The following is a 14,184-nucleotide window of genomic DNA, read 5'->3' as shown; positions in this document are numbered from 1 at the left end:
TAGTGGCACCTGAGTGGTCTTCCCCATCACAAACCTGACCATATAGTGAAAGTAAAAGTGTTAGTCACTCAGTCGTGTCTGACTCTTTGTGACCCCATGGACTGTAGACTGCCAAGTTCCTCTGTCCATGGAATTCTCCAGGCAAGAATACTGGAGTGGATAGCCATTCCCTTCTCCAGGGGATCTTCCCAACTTAGGGATCGAACCCAGGTCTCCTGCATTACAGACAGACTCTTTCCCATCTGAGCCACCAGGGAAGCCCCTCTGACCATGTATCTACTCCACCATCAAAAACCTCCTCTGGCTCCGATGCCACAGATGCTCTCCCAGGACACACAGGCTTCAGAATGGGCCTCGTGGAGCTTCTGCAGCCCCTGTCACTCGACTCCACATGCTGCCATCAGAGTTTATTCCCGGGCCCACAGTGCCATTTCTTGCTTCTGGATGTTTGCCTATTCCATTTCCTTTACCTGGAATGCCATCCTTGGCATCCCTGCCATTCACCTGGGCACCCCTCCACTTTAGCCTTCCAGAGTTGCTGCATCTGGCCATTCCTGATGACTTCAGGCAGGGTGATATACTCCACCCTCTGTTCCCACAGTTCCCTCATCATTTACTTCACAACCCAGCTGTGACTACAGAGCTGGTCCTGTAGAAACATGGGTAACCTCTCTGAGTCCACTACAAACTCCCCACCCCTCTGGGATGTCTGAGAATCTTCAAAAAGGGCTTCTGAGGTGTCCACCAAGCAGGAGGGAGTCAGCCGCAGTCACCACGTGGCATTCACTGAGGGCTCCCTTTCTGGCCCTGGCTCCTCCTTGCCAAGTCCAGGGCCTATAAAATGGGTAGAGGAACCACCACCCAGGGTGACCACCCAGGAGGACACCACTGTCCTGAGGCTGACCTTGAATCAGACAAGGTGGAAAGAACTTCCCACGTGTAAACGCATTCTCCCAACTACACTAACTTTATTGTAAAAATGATGAGGAAGCTGAGACTCAGTGAAGTTACTCACAGATCAAGGTCACCAGGCTGGGAAGTGTGTGAGCTGGGATTAGGCCTGTCTCCTCACCCAGGGCACATATTCATCAGTGCTGAGTGTGGACGCACATAGACTGTCGGGGCTCCAGCTCAACCCATAAACTGCCTTTGGCCCTTTCTCCCCAGGTCTGTCTTCACTGAGTAGACGGGAGCACCTTCGAGGGAAGGGATTGTATCTTATTGACTTTTATCCTCTGTATCCAACTGAATGCTGGGCCCACAATACATGTTTCCTCCATAAATGTGTTACCTTTCAGGGGAGATGTTGTGAAATTGTATTATTTTCCTTTTCTCCCTTGAGTGCTAAGCTTCTTCCCAACAGCTGGTCAGCCTCATTTACAGCCAAGTCACGTGGGTCAAAGTGATTTGCGAGACGCTGTGTGGGGCAGGAAGGGGCAAGAAGTTGGGTGGCACCCCCCCTCTTCCTGGAGCAGAAGCATTAACCTGCCCCACTCCCAGATCCCTTCCAAATGCCTGGTTTGTAGTATTCACTTGGCCTCCAGACCATGGCAATAAAATGATGGTCTGGGCAGCGCTGAGGAGACCATCCGGCTGTGTGCTGGTCTCACGCACAGGGGAGCATTTTAGCAGCCAGGCTAATACTTGAATCTTCCACTTTGGCCACAAATGTGCATCTTCTGTTTTATCTGCAAATTGCACTGGGCTCTGGGAATCACTGTAAATTGGCCTGGCTCTGGCTGAAGTCACAGACAGACCTGAAGAGCGGAGAGATTATGAATCCTCCACCGTCGTCCTGTGGGTCCTGGCCAACAGGCTGGGCTTGCTGGATTCTGCAGCTGTTCTCATCCTGATGATTCACTCTGCACCCGATGTCTTCACCATCTGTCAGCAACGCAGAGGCCATGCAGGACTGAGTGTGGGTAAACTTGAACAAGGGGTTAGGGTGGGGGAATCCATCTAGGAAAAGTGGATAGGGCTCGAAAACAAATATTAGGGGTGGCAGAAGGAAAGAGAGTGACAGGAAGGGTCATGAAACTGTCTCAGAAAGTAAAACATAAACATTATATATGACAGGTAAACACGGCCATCTGTTCATCCATTCACTGATGCCATTCACTGCACCAACCATTCTCAGTCAGGACCCAGTTAGGAAAAATGAAATCACTCTGAATGTTTGAAACAGAAGGGATCTAACACAAAGAACTGGTTACACCAGGGATAGAAGAACTAGAACCAAAATGAGGACCACAAGGAAACCCAGAGATTCTCAAAAGTTGGGACATAACAAAGAGGAGGTGGTGTTATCAGGGCTCAGGCTGGATCGGGCAGAGGGTGAGAGAGAAATGGCCATTGGCACATTAACCTCCTAGGGCTTCTACAGAAAAGAGGCAATTAGCCTGGTGTCTCCCTTCCTCCCATCCTATCTCCGGTCATGCCTCCTACTGGCCAAATGTTTTTCTCAAGATCAAAAAAAGAGAGAAAGAGTAACAAAGTACCTTTTTTTGTGTGTATGGAAGGGGTGGGAAAACTTGGAGGAGATGACAGATGAGCCAGGTCTTGAGTGAGCCTTGAGAGAATGAAGAGAAAGCAGGGAAGGGACATTCAGGAGAGGCGATGGCAGGCCCAGGACCTCAGCTTCAGGAGAGGGGCCAGTGTTCCCAGGGAGCAGAGAGAATCTAAGAGGGTGGGCAGAAAAGCAGGCAAGAGGGGGCCACAGCAGAACACAGGGGCGGCTCGAGGCCTGAAGGGGTTGCTGAGCTCAGAGTAGCCTGGAGGCCTGGGGAATTCAGCTGCAGGGTGACAGAGGGTGGTAGTCAGATGATCGCCATTGTAGAGGAAGAGTCTAATACCCCAAGATCCTCTCTCCTCCTGCTAAGCCAGTGGGGAACTCCAGTGTCCCCCTGGGTGCTCATATTTTACATTTATTCAAAATAAGGTTGGAATTCTCTGGCCTGGTGATTGTCTTCTGAGCTCAAGATACTATATTTGAAAAGGCACACCTCTGCTTTGAAGGATTGTGCTTGTCCAGTCACAACCGTGTCCCACCCTTTGTGACCCCATGGACTGCAGCACAGCAGGCTTCCCTGTCCTTCACCATCTCCTGAAGCTTGCTAAAATTCATGTCCATTGAGTCGGTGATGCCATCCAACCATCTGATCCTCTGTCGTCCCCTTCTCCTCTTGCCCTCAGTCTTCCCCAGCATCAGGGTCTTTTCCAATGAGTCAGCTCTTTGCATCAGGTGGCCAAAGTATTGGAGCTTCAACTTCAGCATCAGTCCTTCCAGTGAATATTCAGGGTTGATTTTCTTTAGGATTGAGTGGTTTGATCTCCTTGCTGCCTAAGGGACTCTCAAGAGATTCACCTTTTTGAAAACTCGCAGGAGATTGGGAATCCCTCAGAGGTAGAGTATGGTTAGACACGTCACTGTGCTTTTGTGGCCCAAACTGAGGTGTAATTAATGCAATTTGAGCTATGGTTACATCACTGGAATGTGAAGATCACTTCTCTAGGTGACTGCTCAGAAGTGCAGTACTCATTCTTACATCTAAGGAGTCTGTTTAAAAGTCAGTCTCATTATTTTATGATTGAGCATCATATGATTTAGTTTAGGCATGAGGAGCAGATGAAAAGGACAGCCCCTCCCACTGGTATAGCATCTTAGGCTTTTTAAAACACTTGCACAAAATCAAAGGAAAGTGCAAAGAAATAAATTATTCTTGAGACTTTTTTTTTTTAACACTGCACTGTCAAGAGAGACAGGAAGTCAATATCCAAGTATATTTCAAGAAGTCAATATCTGAGGATATTTTAGGGAACTCATTGTCAGAGGTTTGGAAGTTGAATACCATAACATCCAGTTATTTTACAGATTCCTGAAAGGTTGGGTGATACTTAGAGTGATCACAAAATAACATTTACTCCTACAACTTTTTTTTTTTTTTTTTTTTGCTTCAAAGAAAATAAACATACCAATTTTAGTACATGCTTTTTGTAGCTAGCATTCATTTCCCCCTGCTTCCTCTTTTTTTGTGCTTGAAAATATACTTTTAAAAAATGTATGCACTCATTCTTCCCAAGTGATGTAGGGAAAAGTAGAGGTGATCCCACCCGTAGTTCCAGGTATGGGTCTTGATTGACAGGTCAACAGTACGTGCCCTTAACCTCAACAATTGGTTCAGTGGTGATAATGTGATCTAAACCAGTCCAGAGGAGGCAGATGATTCTCAGAATACTGGAATGAGACTTCTTCTTGCTCTCAAAGTACACTAGGAGCATGCGGTAGTGGGGACTACTGACAGCCACCTTTGACCATCAGGAGAGTCGGGTTTAGAACACCTGAAACTCATACAACATTGTAAATCAATTGTAATTCAATAACAAAAAATTAGGCTTACCAGGCAGAAGAAAGAACACAGGTTCTTGGAGTTGTTGGATAGATTAAATCAGCACTAAGGCTTAATCTACACTTGAAATTTCTAGCTCTGGGAGCCAATAAAATCCCCATTTGGCTTGCCAGTTGGAGTTGGGTCGTCTTTTTCCTGTGATAGAAATCTGTGTAATAACAATAAAAATTCTTTTGTAGAATGAAAATATTGCTTATGTGAGAAACAACTGCTTTTTAACCAGCATTTATTGAGCCCCAAGTCTGTGCCAAATGTTTTCACATACATTGTTTCATTGAATATTCACGCATTATCTTTATTTTTAGTTGACAAAACTGTGGCTGTAAGAGGTGACTTGCTTTAGAAGGATAATTAACACTGGCTGTTGCAACAACTCTCAAATTGTGGTTGCTTAGCATATGTAAATTTATTTCTTGCTCACATCATAGTTTGAAGGCAATCAAGTGCTTTTCCTAAGTGAGTGTCCTTAAGTGATGACTCATGGTTCTAGCTTACTTCCCTAACCCTGGCATCCTGGAATGTTCTGTTCCGATGGTGTGAATACAGAGACAGTGCCAAAAATCACTGGGGAGCTCCAGGAATAAGGTCTAAATGGGCTTGTCATTCTGCCTGCATCCCATTGGCCAGAACTCAGTGGGTGGCTCCCAGTTGTAAAGTGTCTTCCTCCGCGCTGAAGGGAAGACGGAGCCCGTCTGTCTGTTACCCAGTGGAGGGCCATCTCAGGACCTAGCCTACCACAGTTTGTAAGCAGAGGCGGGATTCTGAGCTTTTGCTCGGTCGTGTCCGACTCTTTTGTGACCCCATGGACTGTAGCCCATTAGGCTTCTCTGACCATGGAATTTCCCAGGCAAGAATACTGGAGTGGGTTGCCATTTAGCACAGCCAGGATTCTAAGCTAAGCAATGCATTCCCACGGCCTTCTATTTCTCCAGTTTCTTCTTTTTCCTCTAACACCCCCTCCCGTCTCATACACTTTGGCGTTTTTGTTAATTCCCTCAGTAAGCAGTTACATAAAGGTCAATTTGTATTTCTTTTCAGTATCTTCTTAAGGAAAGAAGAAACTCTCAGCTTCCCTGACATTTGGTAAAACCACAGAAGCTGTTACTACCTCAGAGAAGTGCTCACTGCATGATAATGTATATGAGGGATTGATCATTTACTTATCCTCAAAGCAGATGGACTTTATAAGAAGAAGTGCTCTGTAATGCAGACATGACTGTGAAGAATAAATCAGATTTCTTTGTGTACTTAGGGGAGAAAGAATTATTCAAATGCCAGTGTCTGCAGTTTTGGGTCCATTTACTGGGTCCGCAATCCCACGCGGTGGCCACAAGGGGGAGCGCTAGACCCATCTCTGCACAGGCAGCTATTTTTGGAGGCTGCTTCTAGCCTCAAGGAAGAAGCCAAAGAAATAAAAGACTATGGTATTTTTTTTTTTTCCAAATCGGACCAACTTATAAATTATTTGTGAGTCCAATAAAAGGCAATTATCAACATTTCCTACTATTTCAAGAGTAATATATTCTATGCTACAAAAAGATTCAATTATTTCCACGGCTATGATTCAGACAATAGAAATCGGAAGCAACCACAATCAAAAAAAAAAAAAGATTGTAATCCTGTGTAAATCTCTGTCTTCAAAACTCAAATCAGAGGATGTGAATTCTGGCCCTGGTGGACATGAGATATTTGCCCTGAAGGCAGTGGAGTTTGATGGGCTTGGGGGAGGTAGCTGGAAGTGTGTGTGTAAGTGTGTATGTGTGTGTGGTTGTGTGTGTGTGCGCGCACATGTATGCCTACAGTGAATTTGATTTACTCTTCCCTAGCACAGGGGAGGTAGGGTAGAATACTCTCGTCCAAACAACTAAATAATGAACATTATAGAATTATTTTAGGAAGTATGGTTTTATTCTTTTCATACCAAGTAATGGAGCTCAGAAGATCCCGCTTTCATAAACCAGGTTGTTGTGTGAAGACAAGCCCTTCTGCCGTCTCCAGTCAATCCCCTGAGCAGCACTCTGGCTAAGCAGCAACCTGTGTTAATGAGACAACCATGGTCCCTGGCTCCAGAGAGACAGAGCCTGAATCTCACATCTGTGGGCCAGCAAAAGTGAGACTATGGGCAAATTACTTAAACTTTCTGATCTGCAGTTTCTGCAAAGCCCATCTCACAGGATAACCATAAAGATGAAATGAAATGGGATACATAAGTACCTATCACATCACGAGTGGACAGTGAATATCAGCTTTCTACTCTGATAAGCCCCCTTGTTTTCCTAAGGATGGCAACAAATAAGTCTGAACAGAGCCTGGTTCTCCACTTCCACAAATTCTAAGTCTGTGGACCTGGATTCAGGAGAACTTACTTAGAAGGCACAGTGGGAGTTCTCTCCCTGAATGCCTCAGCTCTGGACCACACAGCCTATTTGTTGGGGAGTGCAGTCTCCAGGGCACCCAGGCACGTAACTGAGCTGAGAAGGCTTTCTCAAGCACAGGGACCAAAGAAGGAGAGAGTGGGAAAGAGAACAGGTAAAGCCCATGTTCCCCACCAGCTGCCACGGTTACTTAGACACCCTTTCCTCCACTGTGTGAGAAGCACAACAGGACCTGGTGAAACTGAGAGCCTCAGCTAGCATCAGGGAACTGGGGCATGCCGAGTGCTGGCCTGGAAGCAGGGAGCATCACAGGCATCCTGCAGTCACCAGGACTCTGGGGGTGGGGTGGGGGTGGGTGGAGTCACGTCAGCACCCCAGCCCTGACAGAAAACTGATGATCCTAAGGAGGAAGGTCCCCATGCCACAGGGACCACCAGCACACTGTGGAGAGCCCAGAGCCAGCTCCCCATCCTCAGAACTGGTCCTGATGCTCAGCTCTGTTCCCTCCCACTCCTCCTGGTCTGATTCCTGTTTGTGAACTTATGTTCATCACAGCTGCCCAGACTCAGGCCCCCCTCCCCACTTCTACCTCCCTCAGTGTTTTTCTCGGCCCCCGGAGGCTGACCCACACAGACTGAACCCTCAGGTTGTAAAGCGCCAGTGGGAACACCAAAGGTGGGATAAGAAGGAGGTTGGGCATTTCTGCCCAACATCAGTGATACTTGGAGCATCACTGCACTTCACCACCCTCCTCCTGGCCCCATGCCCTCTGCGCTCACCTTTCCTCCAGTCATCTGGAGATAAGGGCTTCCTGCGCTTGCAAATCTCTAGGTGCCTCACTCCCCCTTGTCAGCTTCCTCAACTCTGTCCACCCCTCCCTGAGAGGCCCTGTTGTTCAGATTCATTTTTGAATGACCTGAGCTGAATCCTGATTTCCACGAGGGCCCTGATGCATATATCATCCCTTTGTGCAGATTTATTTATACATTATCTTATTTTATAAAGGAGCTTATCAGGATATATACCACATGAAATCACCACAGTTAAAAGTGGAATTAAAAGCCACGGGTACCAGGGCAAGTGCTTCCCTGGTGGTTCAGATGGTAAAGGATCCACCTGCAATGCAGGAGGCCCAGGTTCAATCTCTGGATGGGGAAGATCGCCCTGGAGAAGGGAATGGCTACCCACTCTAGTATTCTTGCCTGGAGAATCCCATGGACACAGATGGGACTGGCAGGCTACAGTCCATGGGGTCACAAAGAGTTGGACATGACTGAGTGACTAAGCACGTACCAGGGCATGCATTGGAATTAAAGATAAAACTAAGACAACTGCACGCATAATAATCTCTCCCCTAGATCAAGCAGGGCACACATGCAGCCCCTTGGTTTCCAAATGCCCACAGATTCTCACATCTATTAAGTTCCAAGTCTATAAAATACAAATAAGCCAATTACCCTGCACACACAAAAGTGTGTAGAGATAGGGGTTTTAGCAGCATTCTCTTAGCTGTAATAAAAAGAGGATTGTGCAGACAATGTCAAAAAGGGAAGGAAGCGGGCAGGGTGTCACTGTAAGGATGGGCTTGGCCGTGAGACAGAGGCGGATATCTTGGGAATCTAAGAGCAGGAACCAGAGTGTGGCCGGGCCCCCCAGTCGTGGCTGGAATCCAGGGCCCCTGCAGAACCTTCTGGAAGGAATGGTTGGCATCCATACTATGTTCTGTGGCTAGCACAGCTAAACTGTGTCCAAAGACTGGATTCTCTCTGCTTCTCTTTATGCCAACACTTGTCTATGGTCTTCCTCACAGCTTCTGCTTACCCAGACTTCCACATCGTCCCGACTTTTGTCTGCACGTCATATTGGTTTTCCAGGGTCTCTGTTCTACCTGACAGCCTTTCTCTTGGCTTCCACCTGTCTTAGTTTCTGCTACTCATAATTGTATTTTCCTTACATCTTTTAATTTGGCTTCCCCAGAGTGAAAATCTGATTGGGCAGCTCACTTCTCTCTGGGTGGAGTTTTCCATGTTTGGCCACATCAGAGCCGGCCTTTGGTCAGGTGTCTGCTCTTAGTGCGGTCACAGGCTCCCAGGGTGTCGCGTGCTGAACAGGGCAGCTCAGGGCTGGGTGTGTGTGGGCAGAGCTGTGGACAAGTGCAAAGCTGTCAGTCATCTGTGCTCGTCATAAAGAGACTATGAATGATTTGCAAACATCTGTTGATTCTGGTAGCCTCAGGCCCCTGGGAGTCTCTGCTATGGCTCCATCCTCTGTAAGGAATTCTTTTGCTGATCTACTCCAGCCTCAAGAGCAGGATGCATACTGCAGAGGGAACATAACCTGGACCAAAAAAGCAGGCACTGCGGTTTGGTGAGGTCGTTGGTTGCCAACATACCAGACAGTGACCTAGAGACTGCAAGAGAATTCCCAGACACCATCTGCTCATGAGGACAGAGCCAGTTCCAAACTGACTCAGAACCTGGAGAAGGTGAGCTGTGGATGGAGATCCCAGAGGGCGCTGGCTGAGCCTGGGGCAGTCAAGCGCTGTCACTTAGCCAGCCTGGATGAGGAGGCCCTCTTTCCTGTGGACAGCCGTCAGAGGAGAACTCACCCCATGGGGTTTAGCAGTGTCAACGATGGCAGAATGGAAATCCCAGCACTGCCCCATATGAGCTGTGTGACCTTGAACAAATTACTTGATTATTGAACCCGTTTCTGCATGCATAAAATGCAGGCAATAAGATCTACCTTTTGGAGCGGAAGCAAGAAGTCCATGATAGAGTGGTTATTAAGTCCTGGGAGACTGAGCTCTCAGAAGTGGATAGTAATTTTTATGATTATGAGTATCACTGGAACTGCTGACCGATTTTCTAATATTTGCTCCCAAATATTAGATTGGACTTAGGGTCCCAAAGACTTAGGAGGGAAATAATCTTTCCAACTAACGTGGGTAGTCTTGCTACTGATGATGAGGTGGATATAGCATCTTGAGTTACATAGGGCTGGCTGGGCACTTCATGCAGCCCACTTGGCTGTGAGTTGAATATTGGTGAAACTGAGCTCTGGAAATAAATTTTTTAAAAAGGCAGCAGTATAAGAAAAGATAACAGTTCTCCCCAGAGGCACAGCAGGCTAGAAAGCATTTTCTTGCATGGAGTTGCAATGGTGGCTGGGTCCACCATAGCATCCCCCTGCCTCTGGAATCCAGGAGGGTATGAGAGAAAGCACAGGCAAGCTTGACCTTGTAGTCCAGACACCTTGTCTCAAGATAGCCCTCCTGAGCAGTATCAGAGATCCTTTGTTCAAGTGACAATGAAAGCCAGGAGTCACTGAACTCCCCCTGTGCTGTCTGGGGAGGACGGCTAGAAGCAGGCAGCTTACGGCCTCTCTCCTTCTGCCTCCCAGGAGACGGGGCTGTTCCCCAGCAGCTCAGGGGGCCATTCCTCTAGTAAGAAGGGAGGGAGCCCCTCAATCTTGCTTCTGGGGCGGGGGGTGGTGGGGAGCGGAGGTCAGGCTGAATTATCTCGCAAGAGCAATTGGCATCTACCTTGGCTGGAGTCAGTGGGCTTGTAAAATCACTTCCCCGAGGCACTCCAGCACCCAATTTGGAGATGAGTGGGGATTTACATGTTTCAACAGAATGTTTCTTTCCGGTATCGGGGCTCAGTCAGTCGTGAAGGAGGAATTTGTGAGCAAAGCTCACTGGCTGTGACTTGTGCTTCCTTCTTGTCTGGAGGGGCTGCCGGAGTGCAGGCATAAAGGGCTCAGTCTTTGAGGTGAAAATAAATGACGCTCAGGGGTGGGATGCATCTGTCTCGTTGTGACCCTAGGGAGTCTGTCTCTGGGTCAGGAGGGATGAGGGAAGAAAACTCTTCTGACCTGGAATTCTCAAGGTCAGGGATACTCGATATATTGAATGTTTCTTTGCAGCCGGGTACTGAGTATGCCTGCAATGCAGGAGACCCAGGTTTGATCCCTGGGTGGGGAAGATCCCCTGGAGGAGGGCATGGCAACCCACTCCAGTATTCTTGCCTGTGAAATCCAGTGGCCAGAGGAGCCTGGCGGGTTACAGTCCATGGGATAACACAGAGTCAGACACAACTGAGTGACTAAGACACAAATGCTGTGTGAAGTCATTTACCTAACACGCCCTTGTTAGATCTGATAACAACTCTGTGAGGTTGATGTGCTTGTCCTTATCTTATGGATGAGGAGAAACTGAGTCTCAGAGATGGTAAATGTTAAGCCCAAGGTCACATAGCCAGAAGCTGCTCATCCGCCCCCCTGCCCCCTGGAGTTCTACCTGGAATTTACACCTAAATAAGCATCATGCGATATAAAAACGGTTGTCTGATAGATTGGGAATTTGAGGTTGACATATGGGCACTGCTATATTTAAAATACAATGCCTTTCCATGAAAAGAAACAGAAAATACAAAGAGGTGTCTAGAATATTTGTTTGGCGTTTACAGTCTACACAGGATCTTGCTAGAAAAAGCAGGTCATGCATGTGCGCTCAGTCGTGTCCGACTCTTTGCAACCCCATGGCCTGTAGCCCACCTGGCCCCTCTGTCCACAGGATTTCCCAGGCAAGAATACTGGAGTGGGTTGCCATTTCCTACTCCAGGGAATCTTCCCGACCCAGGGATGGAATTCGCGTCTCCTGCATTGCAGGTGGACTCTTTACTGACCAGTAGCCAGAGAGCTAGAGACAGCTGCTCTCTGTTTCACTGCCCTGGGGTTGAGTGAACTGAGGGGAATTGGAAGCTTTATCCAGACCGAATCCAAATCCCTGCTGATCCACTTACGAAGTCTGGGACCTCAAGAAAGCCATCTCTCCTTTCTGAGCCTCAGTTTCTCTGTCTTTTCAGTGGGTTTCTCTAAGAAGTCAAAATGATCACCACTGTAGTGACCTTGTCATAGAGTCCAGGCTCCACAGACATCAGGTTCATTTACCTGTCATCCAATTACCTCTTGCTCTGTAACTGTGTGTGTGCTCGGTCACTCACTTGTGTCTGACACAGTGACCCCATGGACTGTGGCCCTCCAGGCTCCTCTGTCCATGGAATTCCTCAGGCAAGAATACTGTAGTGGGTTGCCATTTTCTTCTTCAGGGGATCTTCCCAACCCAGGGATAGAATCCACGTCTCTCATGTCTCCTGCAGGCAGGCAGATTCTTTATCACTGTGCCACCTGGAAGCCTGCTTTGTAACTAACCACTTGCAGACTACAACAATCCTCTATTTTGCTTGTGAGTGCTCAGTACAGTCAGGGCTCTGTAGAGACACCTCATCCCTGCTCCACGCCTCACTGACTGGGGTGGCTCAGCGGGGGACCCTCCTCCAGGACGGCTTACCCATGTGGCCGGCAAAGCTACTTGGGGGTGCCTCTTGCCTGAGTCCCTCCACAGCCCGGCTGGGTCCCCTCACAGTGCAATGGTGAGGTCTGGAGAGTAGGTGTCCCGAGAGACAGGAAGTGAAAGCTGTCGATTTATTACGCCTTGGACCTGGCACTCTCACAGTGCCACTTCCGTCATATTCTGTGAGCCAAGCCATCCTAGAGTCCAGATTCAAGCGGGAGTGACACAGAATCCTCTCTTGATAGGGAAAGCATATGAGTCTTGGGATGTTCTAAAAACAACCCCGCCAAAGCCTGTCCTCGGGCCACAAATTATTTATATGTATTCCAGCACCTCCTAATATCCCTGAAAAGTCTCCTCTCGTTATGGTGTTGGGTTCAGGCTCTTGTCATTTAATCAGGTCGAGGTGTCAGTGAGGCTCCTTGAATACCGACCTGAGCTACACAGCTCCTTCTTGATCAGAGGTCCTGTCAGCTAGAGACAAGACATCTACTTTCTCATACAATACTGAGACAGAGCATCAGACCATCAGAGCTCAGCAGAGGCCGGGCTGCTGTGTCAGAATCTAGGGGGGACCTTTCTGTAGTAGCCTAGTGCCGAGCACAGGTGTGATCCATAGGTGACCTGGGTTCAAATCCAGACTCTGGCACTGATCTGATGGTCAGTATTGAATATGTTATCCATTGATTGGAGATGTCATTCCCTCTTCTTCAAAATGGGAAAAATAATCTCTACTTCATAGAGAATTTTTGTTATTTAAATGAGGTCCAAAACCACTACAATATTGTAATTAGCCTGCAATTAAAATGAACAAATTTACAAAAATTTTTTAAAAATGAGGTTCAGAAACAGTCCTGCAAAGTTCCTAACATATATTAGGTCTTCAGTAAAGGAGAGTTGAATTTGAAACTGCTGCTTCTGCTGCTAAGTCGCTTCAGTCATGTCCAACTCTGTGCGACCCCAGAGACGGCAGCCCACCAGGCTCCCCCGTCCCTGGGATTCCCCAGGCAAGAACACTGGAGTGGGTTGCCATTTCCTTCTCCAATGCATGAAAGTGAAAAGTGAAAGTGAAGTTGCTCAGTCATGTCCGACTCTTAGCGACCCCATGGACTGCAGCCCACCAGGCTCCTCCTATGCAAATAAACTGGGCATCATGATATTTATTTCACAGAGAGAATGCAGGACTCAAAGTATATAAAAGGGAAGTTGAGAGCTGTAACATTTTATGAAAGGAAAATGTGTGTGTTTCCTTTGTTAACCGCTCTCCCCCCCACCCCGCCCCGCCCCGGCTGCTCCCTAGTCAAAGCCCCAACATCAGCAGGGTGTGGTCCCCTCTGTCCTGGGGCTGGTGACAGTTTGATCTCTGAGGCAGAGGAGACAGAAGGGGGAGCTGCTACTTGGATGTTAGCTAAAAGTCATTCGACTTTTTTCTTTTGTGCTTGCCTTTGCTCTGAAGTCTCCAGATTTCATCCGCATGGGACCACCCTTGAATCTTGTAATCCAGGTCTTTTTTTGGAGGGGGGCTGCTAAGGGAGATTTCTGGAGCAAATGAGCCCCAGTCTAGACTGGGGCCACAAGGTCAGAATAGCAAGATGGGTACATGGTCTCTGCTTCTGATAAATAATCCTGGAACAGCTGAATATGGATTTAGAAGCCTGAAGATCAAGGTTCAAATCCTGACACTGCCTCTTCTTGACTGTGTGCCGTGGGCAAGTCCCTTTATCCTCAGGATGTCTAGCTTTCTTATCTGACAAATGGGGAAATAATCACTCCAGCTGACAGGGTTGTGTGAGAAGGTGGGTGGGGAGGGGGCAATGCATGTAATGGGCTCACTTCAATGCCTGGTGTGGAGGCAGTGCTGACAGATGTTGCTTTATTATTATTAGAAGAACATGGGCTAATAATATCCATCTAATCAACTGGCAGGAGTATTAAATAAATTACATGCAAAACACCTCCACAGAGCTAGGCAAGTAGAAAGTGCCCAGGAAATGGTAGTTGCCATTGCTGCTGCCGTTAATAATTTTAATTTTTAGCAATAACAGTG

This window comes from Bos indicus, chromosome 3 (assembly GCF_029378745.1).
Source record: "Bos indicus isolate NIAB-ARS_2022 breed Sahiwal x Tharparkar chromosome 3, NIAB-ARS_B.indTharparkar_mat_pri_1.0, whole genome shotgun sequence".
Lineage (NCBI taxonomy): Eukaryota > Metazoa > Chordata > Mammalia > Artiodactyla > Bovidae > Bos > Bos indicus.
Note: the sequence above shows the minus strand (reverse complement) of the source record.